Here is a 7,106-nt window from a genome sequence, read left to right on the forward strand (position 1 = left end):
ACCTGAATCGAAGGCAGACACTCAATCACTGAGCCACCCAGGCGTCCCAGTTTTTCCCATTTTCCCAACTAAAGAGGAGAGGAAATAGGGGCTATTCTGGTCCTTGCTCACTGTTGTCATGGCTAAACCTTTTATTCATCATAGTTCTGTTTCTTTCATTTGATATCTCAACATTACTCATCCTCAATCTTCACCCTCACATGCTACCCTCTAAAACTCACTTTCACTTTCTTTGATGATATGAGCACCTGGATCTCTTTTTTCCTTTTATTCCAACCCTTGATTTTACCCTCAATCATCAGATGACTCACCTGAATATTCCCTTCTTCTAACCACTGACTCATCACATCACATCAGCCATGCACCAGCATAAGAGTTCTCTGTACCTCTTTTTTAGAGGATATTGCTCTCTGCTGAGATCTCAAACATTTATTTTTTCTAGACCCCTGGCTCTCAAACTCTAACATACATTAGAATCACCTGTAAGACTTGTTAGAGCAGGAATTGTTTAAGACCTAACTCCAGAGTTTTGACTCTGTAGGTCCCAAGAATTTGAATTTCCAACAAGTTCCCAGTTGATATTGTGAAAGGTGAAATGAAATGAGGTAACATGTCAAGAAGTATAAAAGTGGATGCAGGCTTTTTGCATATCCTCACTGGTGGAAACTTGAACTTTTGAACTGGAGCAAACCAAAAATATTCTAAGGACTGGACCTGAACACCTGCATCTTGCTACAGTAGGAGACTTTGCTTAGCAATAGCCTTGGCAACCAATTCTATTGGGTCAGGGTAGCTTTCTGGGGACGCCTGGGCAGCTCAGCAGTTGAGCATCTGTCTTCAGCTCAGGTTGTGATCCCGGGGTCCTGGGATCAAGTCCCCATCAGCTCTCTGCAGGGAGCCTGCTTCTCCCTCTGCCTATGTCTTGCCTCTCTCTGTGTGTCTCTCATGAATAAATAAATAAATAAATAAAATCTAAAAAAAAAAAAAAACTTTCTGCCCTCAACACCAATAAAAAAATTCTTTGTATACAGCCTATACAAACTTTCCTTTTTCCTTTAAACACCTCTGACTTTGCTCTCTAATGGCACACTATTTGCATTACTACCCAAATTTGTGTACCCTGAACTGCAATTCTTTGATCCCAAATAAACATTCTTGATTATTGCCTCGTGGCAATTTTAGGTTGACAGTAGGACGCTGCTGTTCAGGAACCACACTTGAAGAACCATGCCTGGAAACCCATCCTGTTTCTTTAACTGCATTCTCTCTCCTCCTCCTCCTTGAGCCAACTCTTTGCCTTATTGATATCTAGAATTTTCCTCAACCTTCCTTTGCCATCAGGTCCTGCAGTCCTCCACTAGGTACATTTAACTCAGTCCTTATCCAACCTCTGCAGTGCTATGGGTTACTGCTTACCACTTCAACACTCTAATGCCCAATTGGCCTTGTGTACTATCCAATTAGCCAATCCAGAATAATCCACATAGTCTGCTTTTCCCCAGATCTACTTCAGGCCACACATTTTAAAGTTGTTATGAAACCCCACCGACTTGGCCTGCTATCTAGCTTCATCTGGGTATTTAATAATACTTTGCTCACCACTGAATTTTTTTTTTCAAACATCATACTGGACAAACCAAGCCTCAAAACATCTGCCCATATTAGATCCAGCCCCAAGCCAGGAAGCTCACAGCACTCCACTGATCTGAGAAACTCGTATTGACACTCAATCTCCACAGTTACTTTGCATTTCGCGTAAACCCAAGGCATTACCACACGTATCCCCTTGGCATTTCTTTACTTCCCTGGAATAATGATAATTAAAGTGTTTCTGAGGCATTTTACCCCTTGCCTGACTTGCAAGGAGTTGTTTGGCTTACATACCCCGCGGCACTAAGTAATGTTGCTTCTGTATCTGGCAACTAGAGGGGAATGTCAGATTCAGGCTCTAGCACCCATTCTGATCCCCCTCAGCACTCTGTGTGAGCTTTCAAAGAACACCCATCTGAATTCACACACCCCTTCTCATTCAATATTCATTTGACTTAATTTAAGCACCACTCAGGTTCCCAGGCCACGCACCTAAAGTGGAAGGCAGAGAGAAAATTTTCCCTAGATATCCAGGTGAGGCTAAATAAAGTATGAAACGTGGGATGGTGGTTCCAGAACAGACCACATGCAGGTGTAACGCATCTAAATGACACTGGTCCTACCTCACTACCCTCAGCTTTTGCATGCACTCCGAGGGAATGGTTGGAGCTTTTTGGAGTATTCGTGAGAGACCCTGTTACAAGGACCCCATTGTGTGCTCTAGAGGCCCTGCACTTCATGGAGAACCATGTGTAAATACCACCCTTCCCGCTTCCTGGACTGCCACGGCTGTTTGCCAGGGTCTGTAACAATAGTCCCTCAGTGCTGGGCCTGGTCTCCTGGCCAGCAGAGACTCTAGGGATTCTCTAGATTCTAAACAGATTGGCACGGGACTGCTCTCTGTCAGTCCGGCTTCATGTAGGGTGGCACGGGGCCCAGGCCAATCCTCCTGCTGAAAAGGGCCCTGCTGTTCCTCAGGTGTGAGGCCCAGAGCCAATCACTCTGCAAGCCCCCTGTTCCCATCTCTACTGGTCAATCCAAGTGAAATTGAATTAAAATAAAACTCAGGGGATCTTTGAAAGGGTAAAAGTACTACGAAAGAGTGAGAAGAAAGAATAGAAGAGAGCTGGGATGCCTGTCTACTTGGCCTGCTTAGGGGTATGCAGGGTACGTGCCTGCGTGTGTCCAGTATTACTCTTCTTTGCCGCTATAACAAATTACCATGAATTCAATGATTTAAAACCAGTGTTATCTTACAGCTCTGTATGTCGGAAGCCCAAAATGGGTCTCAGCAAGACACCTCCCACATACCTAAGACCCCTCTCGAATCCTGTGCATTGGACCAGAATCTAGCCCTGGTGTCTTTGGACAAGTCACAAGCCCTTTTTTGAGCCAATGAGGAATAGGTCAAATGCCTTCCAAGACTCTCTTCCTGCTCTAACTCTCTATAATGCCAGCTCCTTGTCCCAGTGATGGTGGCGCTCCCCAAGTTCTACAGAGATAACCTCCAGCGTGCCTTCCCAGAGTTGTTTGTTCTTGGGAAAATAATGTCCTTTTTTCCTTTGCTTGACATTGTGGTTCTATTTGTCCTCTATTTTCTCCATGTGGAGCTATTGAATCTTTATATGAACTCTTTATTCTCCATGGGGAAAAAAACGGGATTTAAATTCATAAAAGCCTAGGCCAATTAAACGTCCATAGTTCGTTTGGGTGAAAATGAATACGATGTTTCCCTCGTGCAGCATTGGTTCAGTTGGCCACTCAACAAGCGTTTCAGGTGTTCCTACTCTGCAGCAGGCCTTGCATTAAGAAGTAGTGCTCTAATGGTGAACCACACAGTCTCGATCTTAGAAGAACCTTGAGGCTAGTTGGGGAGACATACAGGAGACAGGCCGTTGCACTGTAGCATAAGTGGGGCAATAAGAGGCCTCTCAAGTCCCATGGGGCTCTGAACTCCCTGAAAGCTGACAGAAAAGCAGGGGGCTCCAGTGAAGGGGAGAGGGAAGTTGATGGGAAGAGGGTGGGAAGTCCCTGAAGACAGAGGGAAGAGCAGCTACCAGAGCCCCGAGTGACAGCACGCAGGTAGGACTGCAGGGAATTCAGCTTGGCCGGGTCAGGGTGTCTGAGGCGGGACAGAGGTGAAGCCTGAGGGCCGCGGTCCTCTGATCAGGGTGAGGCCTGGAACAGCTCCTCTACTCGGTTAAGAGTTGCTCAGCGGTTGAGCATCTGCCTTCGGCTCCGGGCGTGACCCGGGGGTCCTGGGATCGAGCCCCGCCCCGGGCTCCCCACCGGGAGCCTGCTTCTCCCTCTGCCTGCGTCTCTGCCTCTCTGTTTGTGTCTCTCATGGGTGCTGTGGGAGCATTGAAAGGTCTCAGCCAGAGGTTGGCTCGACGCTGTTGGCCTTTCTTCCTGGAGGCTGTAGGAGAGCTCAGCTCCCGCACTCTCTTTGAGGTGGTGCAGCCACGTGGCCTCCCACCGGGTGCTGAAGAGGAGAGGCTCGGCCGCCTGCGCGCTCAGGGCCCCAGACTCCTGAACTTGGCCTGCTTACGACCTAAGATTAACACACTAGACGTGGTATCTAAGCAAAATCACCTCTACCTTATGCAAACCAGGGATGCGGCCTCTGGCCTTGGCTGGTAGCCTCTGCGGGGAGCTCTGGCCTGCCGCCTACTCCCTCTGGCTGCAGGGCTTTCCCTTCCCCACCTAGGTGTCCATACAGCTCCTACTCGTCCCTGCGGACCCACCTCAAGTGCACCCTGCCTGCAGATCATTTTAACCCTCTCAGTGTAGCCTCCCAGGTAGGGCGAGGCTCCACCTCAATCCTCTGTGCCCTTCTCTTTGGTGGTTATCACAATGTGTCGTGGTGGCAAAGGCCAAATGCTTTTCCTGTCCTGGTCTTCAGCTTCTTCAGCATCTACACCCTCACAAGGGTCAGGGGAGAAGCCTTGAAATTAGGACACATTTGGGGGCACCTAGGTGGTTCAGTTGGTTAAGTATCTGACTCCAGATTTCAGCTCAGGGCATGATCTCAGGGTGGTGACATCAAGTCCCGCACTGGGCTCCACGCTCAGCAGGGAGTCTGCTTGGGGTTCTCTCCCTCCCTCTCTCTCTGCCCCTCCTCCTACACCATTCTCTCTCTCTCTCTGTCTCTCTAAAATAAATAAATAAATTTTTAAAAAGACAAATCAGGACATATTTGGGCATTTATCACTTACCATTCACATAGAATGCTCAGTTGAGGCAAATGACACCTTAGGGTAGTGGCCCCAGGATATTAGTTAACAAGCAACCAGTGCAAAGATATGTTCATGAAAGGGATGGACTTTCTCATCTTTTTTTTTTTTTTTTTTTAGATTTTATTTATTCATTCATGAGAGGCAGAGAGAGAGAGAGAGAGAGAGAGGCAGAGACACAGGCAGAGGGAGAAGCAGGCTCCATGCAGGGAGCCCCACGTGGGACTCCATCCCGGCCTGCCTGAGCCGAAGGCAGATGCCAAACTGCTGAGCCACCCAGGGATCCCCATGGACTTTCTCATCTTACCAGCAGTTCAAATGGGAGTCAATCTTGGGGTGCTAACCCGACCATGGCCCTTATCTTTCTTCCCCACCCTTACTGTTTGCTGAGTAACCACACCTGGGCAGGGGAGGCAAGGACAGGGATGCACATCTGCAAGTCACCACGAGGCACCTGTGAGGATCGAGACCTGATTATTCCCACAGAGAGGTGCCAGAGCAGAGCGTGGGGTGAAGGCAAGCTGTGGGGAGGAGGCTACAGAAGGAGAGGCAGACGTGGGAAGAGATGAGAAGTGATGCCTGCCTGAGGGTCCCTCCGAAGGCCCAGGGAGAAGTCCCTGCAGGACGCCCAGGTGATAAGGCCTTGTCCTGGAGAAAGAACAGCTCAAATAGTGTGTGTCCACTTTGAAGAAAAATGCGAATAAGTACTGGGAAAATTGAGAGATGAGGTATTCTAGAAATTACCAAACTTTCTTGGCTGAGAGTTGGTGTTCTTAATGTCAGTGATTTTTTTCACCATACCATTAGGCCAAAAGAAATATCAAAGATCTCCAGTTGTTTAGTTAGATCCAAATGACTTAGTAGTAGTAGTTGGGTGAGGTCCAACAGACGCCTGTTGTTTCCCTCAATAACTTAGAACATCCCACGACACCCCCTATGAGTTCATCTCAGCACCCCAGGGTGCTCTGGCACACAGTTTAGGAACTTCCTTACTAACTTGAATGCAATGGCAGCCTTCTTTCTGAGGACTTGGGTTCTGGGAAGCATCAGTCCCAGACAAGACAAAGACCCAGCTGAAGACCCGTAAGGGTGGTTGTCTTGATTGTGCGCTTGAGGGAATAACAAAGGACTCACCTTGAGGAACAGAAAAGAATGGACCCTACCATAGGAATTAATCTTGAAATTGTTGTTCTTTTTCTCTCTTCTTCCACTAGCATGGATTTTTTTGGTGGGTTTTTTTTTTTAAAGATTTTATTTATTTATTCATGAGAGACACAGAGAGGGAGGCAGAGACACAGGCAGAGGGAGAAGCAGACTCTCTGCAGGGAGCCCAACGCAGAACTCAATTCCAGGACCCCGGGATCACAACCCAAGCCAAAGGCAGACACTCAACCACTGAGCCACCCACCTGCCCCCAGCATGGGTTTTTTGAGGACTGAGTCATTGCATCTTTTACTCTTTTCCCTAGGGCTGTGCTTAATGCAAGATGGAAGTTCATTCTGTTGAATAAAAGAATGACTGGTGGTTATAATTACTTCATCTTTCCCTATTTTCTTAGAAAATAAAAACTGACATGTTCTAGATAGTCATACCTCAGGAATCTTCCCTGAAATGTCAGCCAAAAGAAAGAAAATAGTATTCAGAATCAAAGCTAGCAGTGAAGACCTGGGAGGAGCTTAAAATTTCATTTGTTCTCTACCTTAAGGGAGATGATCTAGGAGTATAAAAACAGGAAAAAGAAAGACATTAATTTTTATCATTTAAGATTGTGGGGCTTTTTTCTTGATGCTTCTGAAAAGAAGCATCTGAAAGCTAAATTGTTGGGGTGGTTTGAGTGCAGGCTAGCTTTAAGATAGAGGAATAAATTCATCGATCTTTTGTGGAAGATTGACAGCAATATTTAAGGTCCTCATGTCCTTCTAGAACCTTGCCACTCACAACTAAGAAATGAAATCTATTCCTTGCCCTGCAACCTGGGTAGGACTTTTTGACTATCCTGATTAATTAATCGAATGCAATAGAAGGGAACCTGTATAAATTCCTGTCATAAAGGGCAATACAGTTTCTCCCTGGCTTGCTCTCTCACTCATGGGGTGCTTGCCTTTGGGAACCCACCACCATGCTGTGAGGAAGGTGAACTAATCACACAGAGAGGCCTGCATAAGTACAGCTAAGATTCTCAGCTAATAGCCAGCATCAACTGCAGGAGTGGGCCCCTCCAGGTGACTCCAGGTTGCAGTCTCAAACCACTCCGGGTGATGCTGAGTGGAGCAGATGTGAGCT

This window comes from Canis lupus, chromosome 4 (assembly GCF_011100685.1).
Source record: "Canis lupus familiaris isolate Mischka breed German Shepherd chromosome 4, alternate assembly UU_Cfam_GSD_1.0, whole genome shotgun sequence".
NCBI classification, from domain to species: Eukaryota; Metazoa; Chordata; class Mammalia; order Carnivora; family Canidae; genus Canis; species Canis lupus.